The sequence below is a fragment of the Corvus kubaryi genome, unplaced genomic scaffold (genome assembly GCF_017639235.1).
Source record: "Corvus kubaryi isolate FWS band 111438036 unplaced genomic scaffold, C.kubaryi_AGA036_p1.0 37387, whole genome shotgun sequence".
NCBI lineage: Eukaryota > Metazoa > Chordata > Aves > Passeriformes > Corvidae > Corvus > Corvus kubaryi.
The window spans coordinates 14908297-14928971 of NW_024581129.1; the positions used below are offsets into that span (position 1 = coordinate 14908297).

General features: G+C 53.8%; 1 protein-coding gene across 2 annotated transcripts in view; it reads left to right on the forward strand.

The window, feature by feature from the left end:
- The window catches only part of LOC121668873 (ankyrin repeat and fibronectin type-III domain-containing protein 1-like), a 245727-nt gene that overhangs the window by 12973 nt on the left and 212079 nt on the right, over nt 1–20675 (forward strand). The window contains exon 1 of one of the 2 annotated variants that reach the window (XM_042037133.1): nt 12810–13107. The exons of the other annotated variant lie outside the window; for it this stretch is intronic. The gene's annotated coding sequence lies outside the window, so the exon portion shown is untranslated. Of the gene's footprint in view, nt 1–12809; nt 13108–20675 lie in introns of those variants that run through there. 2 annotated transcript variants of the gene reach the window in all.

Sequence of the window (20675 nt, forward strand, 5' to 3'; positions counted from 1 at the left end):
GCCAAGAACAGCCACTTTCCCCAGGAGAACGCTGTGGGTAACAAAGGCTTTACTGAAGTCCAGGTAGACACATCCACAGCCTTTTTCTCCCATCAGCTGAAGGGATCACCCTGTCACAGAAGGAAGTCAGGCTGGTCAAGCAGGCCCTGCCTTTCATGAGCCTGTGCTGGCTGGGCCTGATTCCTCGGTTGTCCTGAATGTGCCATGTGGTTGCCCCAAGACGATCTGCTCCATAACTTTCCCCTGCACCGAGGTCAGACTGGCAGTCCTGCAGTTCCCCAGAATCTCCTTCCAACCCTTCTTGTGGCTGGGCATCACACTGGCACCTCCAGGCAGTTGGGTGAGCCAGGACTGCTGGTAATTGATGGAAAGTGGCTCAGTGAGTTCTTCCATCATGTCCCTTGGCACCCTTGGGTGGATCCCATCTGGCCTCAGAAAGTTGTGTCTGGGTGCTGCAGCATTTTGCTGACTCTTTCCTCTTTTGGAGTTTATGGGGTCTTCATTCTGCTGCTTGTACCCAGCTTGGGGGGCTGAGTACCCAGAAAACAACTGGACTTATTGTTTGAGCCAGTTCTGCAATGTTTTAAAACTAAAATAGCAGACATCATCTTGGAAGGTTCCCAGTCCCTGCCAGAGCATTGACCTTGTGAGGCTGAAGCCAAATCTTCTGAGAAGGGGGGAGAAAACAGCCAAGCTTCCTTTCCCTGTGTGCTCCCAAGATGTGGGGACCCACGGGTGTCTCTGAATCCAGATCCAAGCCTGCCCTTCCGGATTGATGCCGATGGCCCCGCTCCCAGCAGTCCCCTGCTCTGCTGGGAAGGGTTGGTTGTGCTGTTCCCAGCTCCTTATCTCACAGTGCAGGGACTGGCAGGGGCTTCACCGTAGTCACCATCCAGCATTCCTGTTTTCTGCCTCCATCTGGCAGCTGTGTTACCTGGGATTAAGGGGTTTCTGTCTGGGAAGAACAAATTTACTGGGGGGAAGGGCAGGCTTTAAGGGTGAGCTTATTTTCTCAACCCACCAGAGGGATTTGGAGAAGCAAAAGGGTCAGCAGCAGTGCCTAGCAGTGCTCTTGCTCTTTATTTTTGTGGTCAGTTGCTGTCTCTGAAATGACAGTGATGGCTGCTGCTGGTGTAGCAGAGGAAACCTTGCAGGAGGGGGAAAGAGATGCTGAAAGGGGCTGCCATAGCAGCTGCTTCTTCAGCAAAGCATTCTAGAGGGACTGGGCACACCATTCTATCCTGGATCATCGAGCCCAGCCCCTGGCCCTGCCCAGACACCCCAACAACCCCACCCTGGGCATCCCTGGCAGCGCTGCCCAAACGCTCCTGGAGCTCTGGCAGCCTCGGGGCCGTGCCCATTCCCTGGGGAGCCTGGGCAGTGCCCAGCAGCCTCTGGGGGAAGAGCCTTTCCCTGATCTCCAGCCTGACCCTGCCCTGGCCCAGCTCCAGCTGTTCCCTGGGTCCTGTCCCTGGTCACAGAACAGAGATCAGAGCTGCCCCCTTGAGAGGAAGCTGCAGACCCTGATGAAGTCTGACCTCAGTCTCCTCTGGGCTGAAGAAGCCCTGAGCTGCTCCTCGTATGGTCCCTCCAGACCCTTCAGCATCCTCGTGTCCCTTTGGATGTTTTCCTGTTTAGGTCCTTCTGATATTGCGGCACCCAAAAACCATCCCCAGGACTCAAGGTGAGGCTGGACCAGCACAGAGTCCTGGTGCTGGTGTGACACTGTTGGGCAGTTTTGGGGGCTCAGAATGTCCAGGAAAATGGAGAAACAGTTCAGAACTGTAATGGTGATGTTCTGGAGTGACATCTCCCAGTGTGGCTATGACATGGGCTGGTGGCACGCAGCTCCTGGCCATAACTCATCTGGCCCTGGCCTTGCCCAACTGTTTTGGGGCTGAGGTGGGGGAGGGAGAGATGGCTGGGGCTGGATCAGGGACTCTGCTCTGCTGGAGCCAGAGGGGCTTTTCTTCAGCCTTGCAGGGTGGGGGAAGCTGCCTGACCTTTAGTGCAGATTTGTTTCTGCATTACTTGCCCTTTTAACACATGATTGAAAGCAGGCTGTAGGGGAGAGGGAGCCAAAGCTCAGAAATCGGGCTCCTAGGATTGGTCAGGAGCATTTCTAGGAGAAACAGAGCAGAAAAAGGAGCATGTAGGGGGAATAGATTTTGCTGTTGGTGATGGATTGCCCACCTGCGTGGAGATACAGACCTGGCTCTACGCTGCTGCCACATAAACTGAGGATGAGGGTCACAAGCCATTGTGTCATCGTTCAGTGCAAAGAGCTCGAGAACGTGCTGTCATCTGGCATTTGGGGAGGTTTTGGAAGAGACTCCAGAGGTGTTTGCTGCCAACCTCACCTCCTGAAAGTGCTGGCACTCACCTGCAGCCATGGCTGTGCCCGTGCTGGCTTGGTCCTCTGGGGTGGCTTCTGCTGGGCTGTGGGGACAGCGGGCATTGACACAGACAAAGCGGTGTATGTGATCTGAACATCCATCCCTGGGGCTGGCAAGGGGACAGGGACCAGGTGGGCACGGGAGCCCGCCGTGGCACCGGCAGTCTGGGTCCCTGGCTGCTCACGGATGCCGATTGTTTCCCTGTGGCAACGGTGCCTCACTGGTGTTTGTGCTTAAGTCTTATGAGATCTTTATATCTTAAGTGTACGTGACCTGTTCATTTATCTTTGGGCACTGGGCAAACACGGAGGGATATTGGATAAAACACTGCAAATATTTGCAGTTCCCTGGGAAGAGAGCTCGGTGAAACTTGAGGTTTCATGTTACGTGTGGTCCTTTATTGCTCTGCTTTTCAGGTTTAGATCTTGAAGTGCTTGGCAGAGGGGCAAGGCTGATCTTCCAGGGAATTGCAGGGTCCTGTCACCTCTGCCAGTCCTGTGCCTCACACCTGTGACTGTGTTGCAGTCTGCACGGCACCAGGATCGGCCTGGGATGGAGGTGGGCACAGGCAATAAACCCTTTGTCCAGGGGCTGATACTGCAGCCTTGTGTGGAGTCCAGTGAAATCCCAGCGGCCTGGCCAAGTGCTTTGGGACCTTGCGCAGGGATTTCTGTCCTTCTGGACCATCTTTTGGGCCTGGCTGGAGAGTACACAGAAATGGTGAATAGAATATTGAGGAGCTAGGCATGCTCTCCATATAGAGGGAGGTGTGATGTGGTACAGGAGAGACCCATTCCCAAGGGCAGGGATGGTATAAGGTATTTGGAAGTCAAGTTTTCTTCTCTGTCATGGACAGCGTAGGAGAAAGGCCCACGCTTGACAGTGTTGGCTGGAGGGGAAGGTGAGGTGCTGGCACACCACGAGTGCGAGGGTACTGCTTCCAACCTCCTTGGAGCCCCTCAAGCTGGAACCCAAGGATGCTGGGTTTCAGCCACTCTTCACTGATACATCAGCTGCTGTGAACTCTGTAGTCTTTCTGTTCCACCTTTTGGAAGCTCAGAAGAAATGTTTCCATGTCTACTCCAGCAGGTGGGGGGAGATGGGAAGTTCCCAAGCTGTGAGGGATGGTGGTCTGGGGTGCAGTCATGTGCTGCATCTTTTATAAATTCCAGGCACTTAAAGGCAGGGAAGTGGACAGTTTAGGGACATCATAAATCTTACCTCCACCCGTACTGGAAACATGAAGAGTATCCTTCAAACCCTGAGCAGGGAACACTACTTAAAGGATCGCAACCTCTCCTTTTTGTTGGGACATTAAAATTCAAACATAGCTAGGAATTCTGCAGAAGTGACAACTGCAGCAAGGTCTGGAATAAGGGCTTAAGCGAGAGTAACTTGGCTTGGCATAATCAGAGGGATTGCCTGGGGCCGAGTCCAGTGGCAGCAGAGTTGAGGGGGGAGGTCTTGCCATAGATTTGAGTGGTTTTTGACAGGGAATACTTGCCATGTGTGTACACAGATGAGCTCAGGATGTGCTAAACCAGGGGTCTGTGACCAGCTAAGTGTATCTGAGGATATTCCCACTTTCCCTCCCCTTCTCCTGACAGCTGAGCCTCAAGCTGTCACTTGTTCCCAGTTCCCTCTGGGCCATGTGAGATGGATTTGCTGTAATCTCCGAGCCAGAGCCCAAGGTTTTCCAGCTAAGCTATGCTACAGAAACATTCCCAAGAGATGTTTTCTGGGAGGACTTGGAAATCTACTTGTAAACAGAGATATCAGAAACATGTGATTACATTATTCCTCTGTTTCCCAGATGATGACAACAGTGTTTTCAAGTGACAGAGCACTGCGGTCCTCCAGAGCAGGGGACTGGGAGTCACTCCTGCAGGGTGGCCTTATGGCCACCTTCAGAGTGGTGGCTGTGGCACTCTCTTATGAGGCTGTGCTGAGGGTATGGGTCTGGCACCAGCTGGGGGTGTCCTGGCCAGAGCATTTGTCAGTGGATTTGGGAAGAAAACAGATCCTCTGTGTGCAACTCCAAGGGTCCTGTTCATCCTGTTTGGTTAGAGCCATCCCTTCCCCCTGGGCTTCAGCTGGGGCTCTCAGCGCTGCTTCCTCTGGAGTCATGTGATGGACGTGCGATTCCAGCTTTGCTTAGGAAAATTCCAAACGCCAGCACTAAGGTCAGCAGTTAGGAAACACCCTAGAGTAGGGCTCAGGTGGAAGTTTTGTGCTTCCTCACATGTTTTCAGATGTGGCCCTCGACAGGCACGTGTTAAGTTATAGCAAATATCTGGACTAAATTTCTACCCTCACCCACTTTTCCCTACTCCTCACTGGGGCTGAAATCGATACGAGACTCTTGTTTTGGCAGTGGTTCTCATCTGGGTTTGAAAAGCTATGTATGCTTTGAGTGGGCTCTTCACAAAACCACAAGGTCTCCCTAGCTCTCAGCAATCATCTGTTTGAAAAATGTTGAGGTTTTGTTGTTTTTTTTTTCCCTTTCTTTGGATTTCCTCCAAGCCCGGTGCTTTGGGGTTTAGCAAATGTCGAGAAGCAAAGATGTAGCTTACACTGGGATCACAGGGTGTTTAAGCAAAGCCTCCTGGTGAAGCCGCAGCGATACTTGGGCATGCCCTGAGGCAGCAGGGTTTGTTTCGTTTGCTGGGCTGCTCTCGGGATGGGTGGCAGTGGTTTGCCCAAACGGTGGCTTTGCTGTTGGTCATAGCAGCAGGAGAGTGAGCCAGGAGCTTTGCACGGAAGAACTGAGAGTCCCTGAGCCTGATCCAGCCAGCAGCCTGACACACAGGAGGTACACAATGTGTTTATCACTCCCTCAAGTGCCACCAGATGGCTTTTCCACGGAGTCTGGTGTGTGCTGAGGGGTCCAGGGTGGTGGGATGCACCTGGAAAGGTGCTCTCTTGGGTGAGCAGCACCCTTGGCCCCAGGTGCCCCTGCAGGATTCAGCTCAGCCGTTTCTCACTGCTGGTGCTCCGGCACTTAAAGATGTGGTGAACACAGTGGTGGTGCTGGGTTGGTGGTTGGATGTGGTGATCTGAAAGGTCCTTTCCCACCTTAACGACTCTGTGTTTCTAAGAAGGGTCTTTCAGGTGCTGGAAAGGAGTTGTGTGATAGAAGGCAAAGGGTCAGCTTTGGAGGGTTAAGGATGGAGGAGTCGGTGATGGTAACACCTCAGGACTGGTGTGGGGGCTCCATCAGCAGTCTGGAAACAGGAGTGAAAGGAAATGTGCATTGATTGAATGAACATGGAAATGAAGACCTGGTCCAGGCTTACAAAATCATGAAGGCTCTTAGTCAGAGGAAGGTGTAACTGTTGCTCACCTCATGTCTCAATACAAAAACTAGAAGTTCGGGGGTAGTTAATGGAAAAAGTGTGAAGGGAGGTGCAGCTTCCCTGAGCAGGTAACAAGTGCCTGGAGCTGGTGCTGCAGTAGGCTGGGGAGGCAGATGGCTCATTGAAAGGCACTGGGCAGATTCTTGGCCAGCAGGCCTATAGATGGATCCAAAAGGACTCACCTGGGATATATCCTCTGTCATACCTCATCCCAGAGTTGTGGATGCTGGGAATGGACCATGGAGCACCCAGGCTCCTGTGTTCTCCCCAAGCAGCCTCTTTGGAGAATTAAAACTAGCAGTTACTGATGGTCTTTGGGGGTGCTGAAATCTGCTGGGGACATTCCAAAGGTCAGGGCAAACGTGTCTAGGGCAAGAACTTCTCCAGTCTGTCTTGAACTCTGCTCGACCATAAAATGTATCTGTGGCACTGCCAGGTTAAGCTGGCTCTACTCAGATCAGGGTCTGCCTCCTGTAAGGACTCTTGTTTCTAAGGCTGTAGACTGGATGACTCTGTTATTAAATGAATGTTCTGGGCTGCAGCAGGTTTCACTTGAGGCCTGCAAAGGTGGTTTGGAGCCCAAACCCCCTTGAGAGAGCAGCTTCTCTTCCCAAAGCCAAGGGTGTGCTGGTCCTCATCACGTAGGTCTTTACCCCATGCCAGGACCGGGGCTGGCAGAGCATCCAAGTGCAGCAGTGGGAGGGCGTCAGGGGAATAGGAGGAGATCTGGCCCGGGAGGAAGGATGCTGTTTACACTAGGTTTGTTGCAAGCCAATGATTTGTCACTGGCTTTAATGGTAGAACAAAGCATATTTACTCAGCTTGTTTGGCCGGTGAACAAGTGCTGGATAAGAAACTGTCAGATGGGAATCAATTAGAGACTTCAGCTCTGAGTGAATGGTTCTATTTGACATCAGATGCCCTGTGAAAGCCAGTAAGGACAATGCTGCTATTTATATGGTTCTTTTCTTGCTCCTTCCCCTCTCCCCTGTCATCATCTGTGCTCAAATATTAGAGCTCTGACCCTGTGTGTTGCTCCCAGAGCAAGCACTGACACCAACCCTTTCACGTGGCTCTTGTGAAGAGGTCTTTGTGTTTGTGAGGGGGAAGGAGCTGGCCGAGCCTTGCATCCCTCTTCCCTGCTCCCTGGGGCTGGGGCCGTGGCTGCAGAGGGCTGACTTCTGCTGGGGAGGGCAGCACAGGTACCAGCGTGTGCCCTGCAGGCGGCTGGGAGATGGGGCTTGTGTGGCAGCTGGAGCCCCGGCTGCCATGCAGCAGGTCAGGGGGTGGTGCCTGGGGGCTGGCTGCTGTTTTGGCTCTGAGTTCTCTGCTTTGTGCAGCCCTGGGGCCTTTTGCTCCTGTCCACTTGACTCCTTGGCACGTTGAACAGTGGCACAGCTTCCCTCGCTTCTGCTGGGAGCTGTCCTGTCACAAGAGCAGCTGCAGTCCCTTCCTGTGTGAGGATGGCCTGTGGCAGGAGGAGGTGGGAGTGAGTGCAGAAGAGCAGAGGGGGGGGTGATTGCTGGTGCAAACAAGCTCCTGCCATCCTGGAGAACCAGTAAGGCTCCTGTGTTAGGGGACAGTCACTGAGTCCCTGTCACCATGACATCTCCTTGCCTCCAACTCAGCTCGGGCTGCCCAAGTGTGTGAGTCAGCAGGCAGTGACTCAATCAGGTCACCGGATGGATTTACCCTCCAGACAGAGACATTCCTGGCTGCATTTATGACATAACTTGCCTAAAACTCTCATCAGTAACTGGTGACTCTTTATACCCTTGCCCAGGGCCTCTGGGCAGGCTGCTGCCGAGGAGCCTGTGTTCAGCAGGGTCCCAGGAACTGCAGCTATCAGAAAGAAAAGCACACATGAATCCCTTCCCTTTCTTGGAGAAACATGGCAGCTGGAACTTCGAGCATCATGCAAAGACGTGAGGCTGTGGAAGGTTTGCAGTGGGCTTGCTTCTGCCCTGCCTTGGTACCACTGACTGCCTCAAAGAGCATTTCCCCTCGACACACCCAGTCCTGAGTGGGAATGTTCTCATCATGGGTAAAAGAAAAGCTTTTCAGTGAGGTAATTACTTTGCTCTTCTTACCTCAGGATTTAATTTTGAGGCTGCTTGAGGCTGATAGTACTTGATGTTATCATGTCTCTTAATCTCCTTTTCCTCCCTTTAATGATGGTGCAAATAAGATTTGCAACTTCTTTTAACTGCTAGCTCTCTAGGAATGCTTCAGTGGGGTGCAAAATCCAGTAGGATCTTCTTAGATCTGTGGAATGGCCTGTAACTGTGGTGTTGTCCCTGGTATGTGTGTTAGAGATAACTTCTAGATTTGAAGGGGGTTTGAAGGGATTTTGGTCTGCAAGCTGAAACCTCCTCTTGTAGCGGGGTGTGCTGTTAGATGTGGCAGAAGTGGGGAGGTTGAAGCCAGCCCTGCCCTCTCTGTGCCTGGTTTGCGAGGCTCTTCCTCCACCCTCTGAGCTCCAGTGAGGTCTCTGTGCCTGGCACACCCTCAGGCAGCATGTTGGGACCAGCCTTGGAGCCAAGTGTGGGCACTGGTGCAGCTTGGCTTTGCAGCACATGGAGGTGACTTGGAAGAGAAGAGGAGCCGGTGAGTGTGCTCCAGGAGAGATCCTTGCAGGTTGAAATGAGCTGTGGTGGCAGACAAAAAACAACTGGGGGTTCTGGGGCTCAAACCCAGCAAAGCTGTCCTGCTTTTCATTGATCCAGCCCCTCCTCTGTATGGCTGGAGCTGATGGATCAGTGGACAGGGCACCTGGCAGAGGCAGCATGACCCTGCTTGCCTGGGCAGGTCATGTCACCCCTCTGTGCCCCACTTCCTCAGGACAGGCGTCCTGCTCTGCTCTCCCTTAGGTGTGTGCAGAGGGGCCATGATGAGCTGGGCAGGCTGTGGCTCTGCAGGTGGGAAGCCACTTTTACCTTCTTCCCTGAATTTGAACAAAGCTGTCCCTGCACAGAAACACTGATAGCTGGCCAGGTCATAATTAACTGGGACAGGCATCCTCGTAATTACCCCTCCTGGGTGCATTGCACTGCCTGCACAGAGCTTGATGCAGGGGTGAGGACTGGGCTTTGCCTTCCTTGATATTTTCCAGGGAATGCTGAGCATGTCCTGGCAGTGAAGGGTGGATGTGGAGCGCTTTTGGGTACAGTGGTTCCTGAGGCAGCCACTCCTCCCCTCCCTGTGGGTAGAGAATAGGCTGTGCTCTCAGAGGGGATAACTGCCACAGGTCGTGGATGTCCTGTGGGAGCTCTGGCTGTTCTTGTGCTCTTGGCTCATCACGGGGAGCTGGATGAGGAGAGGGGGGCTGGGAGAGCAGCTGAAGGGGACACGGCCTCGTTGCATGGAGTGGTTGTGAGGCTTTCCCAGTCCAGATGAGCGTGTGCACCCGAGAGCAGAGCAGTGCCTGTGCCTGGGGGTTTGGAGGTTGGCCCTTTCTCTTGAGAGAAGGCCCAGGGTGAGGTGCTGGAGGCTGTGGGAGGTGCTGGGCTGGCGGGAGGACCTGCAGTGGCAGCACTGCCAGCACCCAGCCCTGCCCCCGGGGGCTCCCCAGCCTGGCCCTGGCTCCAGGCAGCTGCTGGGAGCCACGGCAGTGCTGAGAGCCTTGGCAGGCTCTTACTGTTGATTTTGCCTCCACTGCCAGCATCGGGAAGCACACTGAAATGAATTAAGACGACTAGAGGAAAGCCAGAGTCTCTCCCTGGCTCCTGCTGGAGGATCTCCCACCAGAACGCTTAAGGCCTGATGTGTCCGTCTGTCCCTGGCTCAGCTCCGGGCTGTAAGTCAGATTGAGGTGGGAGCTGATGAGCATTCTCTGGGTTCCCAGGAGATGTGTATTGAGGAAATCAATCCATACACCTGTAAAGATGTAACTGCACAATGTATCAGCAATGCATTGCAGCTTATCCTGGCAGCTCTGTGAGCCGAGTGTCCGAAGAGTTTAGAGCTGTAATGGGCGCGTCCTGTAAGGACAGTGCTGTTCTTTCACACTGCTGCTGCTCAGTTTTTAACAGGAACGTGGCTTTTCTTTGGTTACAGTCTGCTTTAAGTGTCCTGGTTAACAGCTCTGCTCCTGCCAGCTCTTAGCCTGGCCCTGGCTGCCAGCACATCCCATCCAGGATGGCAGCACTTCCAGCAGCACAGGCTCATCCAGGTCCAGTCCCTGTGCCAGTCCCACCATGCCACAGCTGCTGCTGAGTTTGGCCCTGGCTCCGTGCCCAGCATTGCTGCTCAGGTTCTGGGATTTTGGTGTGCTGTGAAGGCCAAGCAAAGGTGAGAGCTGACTGTCCAGGTGTCTCTGGGCACGCAGGGCTTGTGGCCTGTCTGGATCTCACCCTCTGCTCAGCCCCGCCTGGGTGCTGGACTCCTCTTGCTGCAGCAGAGGATGCTGGAAGCTCATCAGTCAAACATTCTGCTGTCTCTTGCCCACAAATTTTATTGGTGTGACTTGGTTTTCTGGCTCATAGGTGGACTAATAAGAACAAAGCTGTTTTCTCTCTTTTCTTGCTTCAGGGATTTGATTTGGGTTTTATTTGCATGGTGTGAAATAGTGACAGGTCACTAGAGCTGATGTGCAGCCTCCCAGAGCCACTGGAAGAGGCAGAGGTTGGACGGCTGAGCAGAATGAGGCCTCCTGTGCTAGACCCAGCTGTTAGATCACTAAAATGCTGGCAGAGGCTGGAGGGAGGTTGCATTGCTGAGTCCTCCCTCCGTGCTGGAGCTCGTTATCTGAAGCAGCAGGATGGTGCTGCAGGGCCTGGCTGCTGCCCTGGCACGGGGAGAGGAGGAGGATGCTGCCAGCCTGGGCTGGAGGAGGCAGCCCAAGCCCCAGAGTCCCTGCCTGACACATGATGGGTGTAATGAGCGTTTTTTCATACTCTGGTACTCATAAATTGTTACACCTGAAGCTGTAGAGTTCTACTGGGTTTTTGGGGGGCTGAGTTGTGTTTGGAGAAGGAAGACTCCCCTTCCTCCAGCTGTGCTGAGCTGCAGGAGGATCCTGCCCTGGAGGCTGCACCCAGGCTCAGATCACTGTCAGTGCTCTACTGGGAGAAAAACCACCCAGGCAAACACAGTGGGTAACTTGGCAGCCAAGAAGTGGATGGTTTGGGAATTAACAGCATTTTTATCAGCAGACTTTGGTGCATGTATTCCCAGGCTGCTTTATTGCGCAGGGCTGGGCTGCTTTACTGGTCCAGCACTGGTTATTGCGACTCATTACTCTCAGGGGTAATCAGGCCCTGGGGAGGATGTTTGCAATCATGAGCCATTTTCCTTTGGTTTTGTTTTTTTTTTTTCCCCTTTTGATTTCCCTTTTCTTTCCCCTAGGAGCTGCTGTGCTGGAGCTGGGGGCCCTGTGAAACCCGTTATCTTTGAATGCATCCGTCCCCACAAGGGGTGGAGGGCAGGGCCCTGTCCCAGCAGAGCACAGGGCTGGGGGCTCTCAGTTTCTCCAGGAGGGAAGCATGGCAGTCATGGCTCCACCTGTGCCTCCTCCTGCCCCTCTGAGCTGCCTCTTGCCTTTGGGATGGGTGACTGCTGTCTCTCAGGAGCCCCACTGCTCTGCATGTGCCATTCCCCAGGGCCGAGGTGTCCTTGGCAGCCTGGTGACCAGTCCCATGGTGCTTTCCTTGGAAGCTGTTTGAGCACTCGAATGGAGAAAACAAATGTCTCCTCCTTTTTTATCTTTTTGTTTTAATCTGTGGGTTTTTTTGGAGCTGGCAAATGAAAGAAACACTGTTAATCAGGGTGTGGGGGAAGAGCTTTGCTCTGAGTAATGAGGCTGGTCCCTGCAGGGTTTTGCTTAGATAAGCAATTTTATCAAATCACAGAGGATACCTGAGGCTCTGGGCTATTAATGCTGGATTTACTCCTCATGCAGGTCAAAAAAAGGTAATTGTGTGTGTGTGTCTTATTACCCTGCAGTTTTGTAGAGCAGCTCCATGGTAAAGGAAGAAGCTGAACAAACAACTGGGAAAGCTGTGAGATGCTTAGATTAGGGCAGCTGCCTGGTGAGGAAGTTTGTGCTTGTGTTTAATCAGTGATGTTGGCTGTGTAGGGCTCAGGCTTGGCCTCGTCAGCCTCTGGGCCTGTCAGGAAGAGAGATTTGGAAGCAAAACCAAAGAGGTATACATGCATATCTCAATATTTTTAAATATGTATTTTATGTTTTAAAGTGGCTTTCCTGGCTTTCCTTGTGCTTTGCTGCTTTATTATGGGGAGTGATGTGGCTTAAACTGAGGTTTCCTGCACTTTGGGCAATGGCCTCTTCTCTGACCTGAAACAGAGGGAAAAGGTGGGAACCCAGGGCAGGTAATCCTCACCATCACAAGGGCATGGAGTGACAGGACAAGGGTGATGGCTTCAAAGTGACAGAGAGTAGGGTTAGATTGGATATTGGGAAGAAATTCTTGGCTGTGAGGGTGGGCAGGCCCTGGCACAGGGTGCCCAGAGCAGCTGTGGCTGCCCCTGGATCCCTGGCAGTGCCCAAGGCCAGGTTGGACAGGGCTTGGAACACCCTGGGACAGTGGGAGGTGTCCCTGCCCCTGGGCGAGGGGTGGAACGGGATGAGTTTAAGGTCCCTTCCCACCCAAACCATTCTGGGATTTACGATCCCCACCGTGAGCAGCTGCAGGTTGGAGGGAAAAGAGAACAGCTTTCCTTCCCTGCCAGTCCCTGGGATACCCACTGCTTCCTCAGCATGGCTCTGGTCTCAGGGGAAGCTCCCAGAGGTTTGGGAAGAGGCCCCACAACTTGTTCCTATCAGAGAAATCTCTCTGACACAGCCGAAATAAAAACAAAGAGCTCTTCTTCAGTGTTTACTTTTATTTTTAGAAGACAATAAGTGAGCGGAGGGATCTGCAGGCGGAAACGATGGCTCCGAGTCCAGGCCCCCCCTCCGCCCTCGCCAGGAAGCTCACACTGCATGTGCACCGGGCTGGGATGTTTGTAGACAAAGAGTTTCTTGATGCTTTTTTTTCCTCCCCCCTACAGTTCCCTTGCCCATAGGCAAAGAGGATTTGCTTGCTGACATGCCGGAGCGTCGCAGGGAGCCGGGCTCCGAGTGCCGGGGCAGCACAGCTGTGCCAGGCCGTATTTGTGAGCAGCCACTTGCCTTGGGTGGCGGGAGACCTTCCCGATTCTTCTGTCTCCCTGCATCAGGGAATTAAGCTGTTGCTGCGGGGTGCTGGTGGTGATGAGGACGGGAGGCTGAGGTGGCTCCCACATCCCTCCATCGGGCCACCCCTCCTCTGCGCGACCGACCTGGACGGAGCCTGCGCTTCCCGGCTGAGCCGCGGGCTGGCGCGGGGGCCCGCGGGGGTCCCGCTGCAGGATGAGTACGTAGCCCCGTTCCTATTGCTCCTTTGCTGTGCCCTGGGCTGCCGGGCTGTTCCCAGGAGCCGCAGGGCTGTGCCGCAGCGTGGCACGGTGGTGGGGGTTTGTGTGTGGCTCCTTTGTGTTGGCTCTGACACAGGAATCACTGACAGCTCCCGTGATGCCCCTTTTCTTCTTCCACCAAGAAGAGATGCCATGAAAAACCAAGCTGAAAACCGAGGAATATGATTCTCCTCGTCGTGCCGGTGAGCAGGGGTGTGGTCGGGCTGGGCTGTGTTGATCAGGCAGGCAGCCCAGCCATGCTCCTCGGCGAGCTGGGCTCTGCCCAGGGACACACGGCCTCCCGGTGCCTTGTTTGGAGCCATGTGGGTTACAGTGCTTGCTTTCCCCGGGGGTTGGAGTTTTCTCTGTGCCTAGGATGTCTCTTCTGTGTCTGTGGCAGAGGAACCCGACTGAAGCAGACCCTGGGCAGTGGCAGCTCTGGTGTGGCCGGTGCCCCTTGCAGCAGCTGTGACCACGTGTGGCGGCCGTGTCCTGCCATGGTGCTGGGGACAGCTTGGCCAGGGCTGTGGCTGGGTCATGGACAGAGAGAATTCGCGTTTGTGCACAAAAGCAGCAAAAGCTCTTTCATGCAGCTTGCGACTGTTATAGTGTTGCACGGTCCCTGCTCTTCATGGTCTGGTCCCCTTTCACAGCTCCAGCTGGGATCTGCAGCCTCCAGAGCCAGCTCTGAAGGCAAAGGGCTGTCTGCCTTTGCAAGGAGGAGGAGGGCATGGCTTCTGGTTGGGAATGAAATGCAAGAGCTGCTGCTATTTTGGGGACATGGTGATGCAGCCCACCCTGCCTGCATCTGCCAGGGTGTGGCTGACAGCTCCGCATCCAAACGGGCTGCTGGGTGCGTGGGATGGCTCGTCCTGCCTTGCTCTGCATCCAGAGGGACTGTGTCTTGCCTTTAATGAGCTTTCTCCATCCCCTTGAGTTGGCAGGCAAGGGAGTAGCCTGAGTACTTCCTGAGTGCTTGCCAATCCCAACAGAGTGAGTGTTTCACATGGACTTTGCAGCAATCCCCGTTCCTGCTGGGCAGCAGCGTGGAGGGGAGGCTGCAGAGGAGCCGGGCTCTGTCCTCCCTGCCGTGGCAGGCAGTCTCTGGCAGCTATCGGCTCTCTGAGCTCCTCCAAATGCCTTTGCCTGTGAGGGGTGTGGGGTTAATTCCTCTTCTTGGATTCTGGCTCATCCCCTGTGCTCGTCCTGTGGGTCTGGTGCTACTGCTCTGCTCTTGGAGGGTCTAACCCACAGCAGAGCAGCAGCCTTCTCAAACCAAGGTGACTTTGATCTCAGCAAAGCCCAGCCCAAGGGGTTTAAAGGCTGTGTGCAGCACTGGCTGGCTGGTCTCTTCCCCTCTGCTGTGGTATTGAGGAGATGTTGTGTTGTGCTGTCCTGTGAGCAGTGTGTCTGTAGCCCTTCCTGTGGACAAGTGCAGCTCTGCTCCCTCCCCGAGCTGGGGGAAACTTTTTAACTCGCAGCAGTCCTCTGCCAGATCCCCACCCCGAGCTGGCTGTGGCTGTGGCAAGAGTTTATGGCATTGCTCTTATTCCACACAAAGCCTGACAGCTTCTCTGTATTTAGTTTTCATCCTTATCTTTCCCAGGTGCCTGCTCTTGGAAAGAGTGAGGGGATTTGGCACCTTGGGCAGCCCCTTTGAGGGCTGCAGGGCTGTGCAGTGCATGTGACATCAGTGCTGTCCCTGCCCAGGGACACTGGGCTCCTCCCCTGGCTCTGGTGGGGTACAAGGGTTCCCCGGTACCTGGTGTGGTGTGGAGCTTTCCCTCCTTAGAGAGCGGGGTGGGTGGGCAGGGACTGAGAGTCCTGCCCTGTGCCAGCTCCTGCCAGCTGCTCTGCATCAGGATGGCTGCAGAGGCTGGCACGGCTGCATCTCCCTCCTCCTGTCTGAGCAGGGACTGAGTAAGTCTCACTTCCTCCTCATTAAGTGCTTAGCTGGTGGCACATGCAATAGTTAAGGGCACAAAACTCTTTCAGTGACTATGAATTAAAAGCGAGAGCAGACAAACAAAACCAACCCAAGCTCCCAGGAATCCCTGAATGGTCTGTATTTGCTCTTGCCAAAAGGGGTTTTTCTCCCCTTTTCTTTGAGGGAACCTGCTGAAGCTGTTTATTTCCGCACTTTGCTTGGCTGGGACCATTTTATGCAAAGAAGTCAAAATCATTAATGTAAAAACAAGTGGTTGCCAGGCCAGTGATCCTCACTCTGCAAATACTGCAAAAGATTTGGCTGAAAGTGCAGTGACTGGGCACTGTATGAGCTAAACCCTCTTTTGAAAGAAGACAAGTGTGGCTGTTCCTGTACAGGGTCCTGTGTGGGCTGTGGGTTTGCATCCCTGGCCCTCAGTGCTAATGTCCTGGGGTATGCTGATGCCTTGAAGTGGCTACCTGAAAACAGAGGCTAGACAAAAATAAGAGAATAAAGGTGTAGGTATTTATGTGAAGAGCCTTCAAAGGTACACCCTGGGCAGTCAAAAGGCTACACCCAAGATGCACCCTGGGTCCTGGGTTCTTCACACTTTTAGAAGTTTGGTCCATTTGCATATCGGGGTTAATTCTCCAATTATAATTTCAGTTAATGACGTAATTACCCCAAGTTTGCCCCTCCTCTCAAAGGCTTTAGTTTACATATTTTGGGGCCTGGGACAACGAGGTGTCCTTGAAGTGCAAACCTAGAGAGGGTTTGTTATGTCTAACCAGCATGAGAGAGCAGCAGCTAACAGGCCACACAAAACTGCAGTTACACACCAGGCAGTACAGGATTTGAAAAATATGAAAGTTAACACCTAAGGCATCAATGGGGTAAATCCTCTTCTGGGAAGCAGCTGCTGCAAGACCAGGGGACCAAACCTGCAGCGAGCATCCTTTTGGTCCTATGCACATCTGGACAGTTTGACTTTGTCTGCTAGAGCAATTTCCCAGATCCTGTGGCAGCATTGGAAAAGGGGAAGGAGTAACCCAGGTTTTGTGGTAGCAGAGCTTTGCTGCTCTTTGGCTCTGTCCTGTGGTGACAGCAGCAGGGAACTTTTGCCAAGATGGAGCACAGAGCTCACCGGGGCTGCAGCTCCTCCCGAGGGGTGGTGAGGGGGCAGCTCTGATCTCAGCTCTCTGTGACCAGGGACAGGAAATGGCTGGAGCTGGGCCAGGCAGGGTCAGGCTGGATATCAGGAAAGGTCCTTCCCCCACAAGGTGCTGGGCACTGCCCAGGCTCCCCAGGGAATGGGCACGGCCCCGAGGCTGCCAGAGCTCCAGGAGCGCTTGGGCAATGTTCCCAGGCCCAGGGTGGGATTGTTGGGGTGTCTGCAAGGCCAGAAATTGGACTTACGATCCTTGTGGGTCCCTTCCAACTCAGGACATCCCATGATTCTATGATTTGGCTCCTCAGCATCGCAGGCCCCGTGTGTCTGTCGGTGTGTGGGACTATCACAGAGTCCCGAATTCCCTTTAGTGTTGTCCTCTGCCTCCAGCAATCCTCCCTCCCTGGCTGCAGGAGCAGCACGGGTGGAAGAGCAGAGTCACTGTGGAGAGAAGTGATGACCAAGCTCCCCTTTGGCTGTGCTCAGGATGCCCTTCATGGCCCTGGCAGTTGCTCCCATCCCACTTGCTGCCCTCTTTGTGCCTGCATCTTGCCTTTTAAATTCTCTGCAATCTGCATCACTTGAGTGTGCAGAAGTTTTCTTCCAGACTTTCTTCTTTGTCAAAAATTTGGTGCTTCCCCTGTACTCCGGGAGCCCAAGGATGCCTCAGCTTTGTTCCAGCTTTCCAGGCAAGCCAGGGAAGAGCCCCCCTTGGCTGAGAGATGCTCAGAAGGTGAGAGGGGAAAGCAGTTTTGTAATTAGCTGCCTACCCCTGCCCTGCACTGGGGATGTTACTGGTGGTGCTGCCGTGTGGTAAGGGTGACCAGGAGGGGCAGATGGGATGTTTTCTTTTGCAGGTCAGTTTAGAGTAAATCAGAGAGTTGCTCTGCAGCCTCGACTTTCCAATCTCTAATTTATCCAAGTGTTTCTTAACATTGGGTAATGAATGGGAAGATTTGTCCCGTGCTTAAGGGCAAACCCCGTTTGCTGTGTTTCCCTGACACCTTTCTCCTCTCTCTCCACTCTGTCTCCCAGACATGGTGATTCGATCCGTAACTGCTTGGCTGAGATTGCAGTCTCCTCTTAACAACCAGAAAAATACTTCTGGCTGAAACTTGGGTTTCCAGGCTTCCACCTGTCAATTGTCATGGAGTAGCAGAAGAGACCTTGAAGATATCTCAATCCACCCCCTTGCTATGGGCAGGGACATCATGGCCTGGAGTTTGTAAGATTTTCTGAGGGTAAATAATTTTTGGGAGATGCTTTCTCCTGCCTTGGCAGCCCCGGCTGGGCCAGGAGTGAGGGAAGCAGTTCACTGGTTGTGTGCATTAATCCAGTTTCAGTCCTGGCTGGGTGAGAGCAGGAGCCCTGATTAACAGGTGTGACTGAAGCTGTGATTCAAATATTCTTTTTGCATCAGTGTCCAGCTCTAGTGAAGCAAAATAATGATTTGCACATCATGTTCTCTGTTGTGTTTCCCCCCCACACACAAATTTGCTTTGAATATAAATGCTGGAGCACAGTTGCACTGTGGAGACTGAAGCCAGGCTCAGATTTGTCTGAAATTCAGCGATGCTGAAAGCTGGCAGCTGCCTTTTTCTGTCTGTCACAGGGCGAATGTGCAACAGGCAGTGAGTGACAGGCATGTCAGATTTTGGGGGCTAAAAGCACAGGTGTCCTGAGCTGAAACAGAGGGAAATGGAGCAATGTTGTGCACAAAAAGCACTGAGAGGCCTCTTTTTAGTGGGTGAGTTTTCCTCCATTATCCCTAATGGAGGAAAACTTGATGCTGAAGGTTTCTCTCCTGACAGCTTTTGGCACTTCCCTGGTTTTTGCTAACATGATCCCAGTGAGCATCCCCTCAGGGGAGCCTGCACCGTGCCATGAGAGGGGTGTGCTGCCAGAGGGGCTGTGGCTCCTGCTGGCCGAGGCTCCCTGTGCATCAGCTGTTCCCTTCAGCAACCCCTCCAGCCCACAACAGTGTCTGCTGATGCTCTCAGCCCATTCAGCCCCTTTCCTTCCCATGCTCTCTGTAGGGGCAGGCTGGCTCAGGGGCAGGCTGGCTCAGAGCCAGGACAGCCTGGGTGTGTGGTGCTGGGCTTTTTCCCCCTTTTGTGTGACTCATCCACACCAGTTCCCACTCCTGGGGAAGATTTCTCTTTCCCCAGCAGTTTGTCCTTGTGCCTTGGCTTCTAAACAGGGCACATCACCTCTCTTAACACCCCAGGCTAACGAGCATGAGGCCATGTAATTAATAAATGACCATCAGCTTGGCAGTGAATGAATGCATCGGGCATTCTTGACAAGCTGTGCATGTCTGCTGGGGTCAGGAGGGAGCAGGAATAAATTTTGGCTGCTGGTGCCAAGTAGAGGGGAGAAAGGATATATGAACGTAAAAGCCCATAGTTCTTACACATCTGCTTTTTACTGCAGAATAAGAAATTAATGTAATCCATTAGCTAATGCAATTTATCATCAATCCAGTGATTGATAATCATCCCCAAAGAGGACAGCACATCCTGGTTTAATATCAGAGCAAGGAAGGGGGGTTTGTCTCCTCACAGGGTGTGCTCAGGCTCATGGCTGCTGGGATCACAGAGTCATGGAATGGTTTGGGTTGGAAGGGACTTTAAAGCCCATCCCATTCCAACCCTGCCATGGGCAGGGACACCTTCCCCTGCCCCAGGTTACTCCAAGCCCCACTGTCCAGCCTGGCCTTGGACACTGCCAGGGATCCAGGGGCAGCCACAGCTGCTCTGGGCACCCTGTGCCAGGGCCTGCCCACCCTCCCAGGGAAGAGTTTCTTCCTGGTATCCAATCTAAACCTTCCATCCTTCAGGCTAAGGCCATTAAGTTCCTTTAAACTGAGCTTATTGCTCAGACCTGAGAGATGGGGTGAGCTGAAGCCACTGAATGCGACAGTGCTGGACCAGAGGTCCCTGGGGTTTGTGTCCCTGTGTGGGTGGGAAGCTCAGCTGTGCTGTGCATGGGGCTGCTCTCCTGTGCAGGACTCGGGTGTCCCTCAGCTCTCCCTGACCCGCTCCTGGCTGTGTGGGCTTGTCTGGGTCGCTGCTGGGCAGCGTGTCCATGTCTGTCTCTTGCAGTGGCTGGGAGGCAGAGCACGGGTGGCTGTGTGCTGGCACATGGACTCTCGGCCACCCAGAGCCCAGGAGGAGGTGCTGAGACAGTCTCTGGGGTGAGGGGTGGGATGGACCCTGCCAAAGGGTGAGTCAGGCCACGCTCCTTGCCTTTCCCTCAGGGGTGGCTGGTGGAAGAGCTCTGCTGGTTTTGGGGAAGCCGAGCCAACACCCGGCCCTCCAGTGTGAGCGTTTGGTGTGCACCGTGCCCGAGTTCCATTGTTGTATTGCAGGGAGAAATAGGGGAGAGACTGTAGGGACAGAGCCTGCCTCACCCATGGGTGATGCCAGGGCTGGGCACTTGCAGCCTTTCCCTGCCTTTCGCTGTTTTCATACAGCCTGACAAGCACCAGCACAGCACTCCTGGGACGTGGTGGGAGCTGTGGGGGTTGTTGGGACGGTTTTTAGTGGGAGTAAGGCTGTGTGAACTGGCTGTGACTGGGGAAGGTGCGAGCACTGGGGTCTATACGAGAACCAGGTACGGTCACAGCTGGCAGTTTCACTGCAGCAGTGGTTAAACACATCTGTTTAATCTCCATCCATCATGTCCACTTTCCAGAGTGGGAAAAACAGTTCTTCCTGATTCTCTTTATACTTGGTCTTGTTTTTCACATTAAGTTGCGACGAGGGTTTGCCTTTTCAGGGAGGATCCCTTGGGAAGTGTGTGCTGGGCTGAGCTGTCCTGGCAGTTCAGCAGCCAGCAGTGGCCACTGCTAAACGTTCCCACCTGTGAGATCCGTGCTAAGATCACCTGAGAGTGACCTCAGGGTGTGGGGGAAAGGCAGTGCGTGTGCTGTTGTGTGACATGGGCAGCAGTGAGGACAGGCTGCTGGCCCACGGGCAGCAGGGCAGCTCTCATCCCAGAGCTGGGAAATGAAGGAAGTGGGATCAAACCTGTTGTGCTTGGGGGTTTGTTTCTGCATATGGAAATCATTGCTGGCAGGGATGTGAAGTGTAAGTGCTGGGGAGGGACAGGATGGGCCAGGTCCAAGGGCAGGAGCACAGGCCCTGCTTGGCTTTGCTCCCCTGAAGGAGCTCTTTGGAGCCGCTGGCTCTCTGCCAGTCTGAGGGCAAAACAGAAACAGGGATGATAGAGGGATTTAAGCTGGGATGTGTCAAACCATACAAGAGGAGGGGCTACAAGAGAGGTGGAGAGGGACTGGGGACAAGGGATGGAGGGACAGGACAAGGGGGAATGGCTTCCCACTGCCAGAGGCAGGGTTAGATGGGATATTGGGAAGGAATTGTTCCCTGGGAGGGTGGGCAGGCCCTGGCACAGGGTGCCCAGAGCAGCTG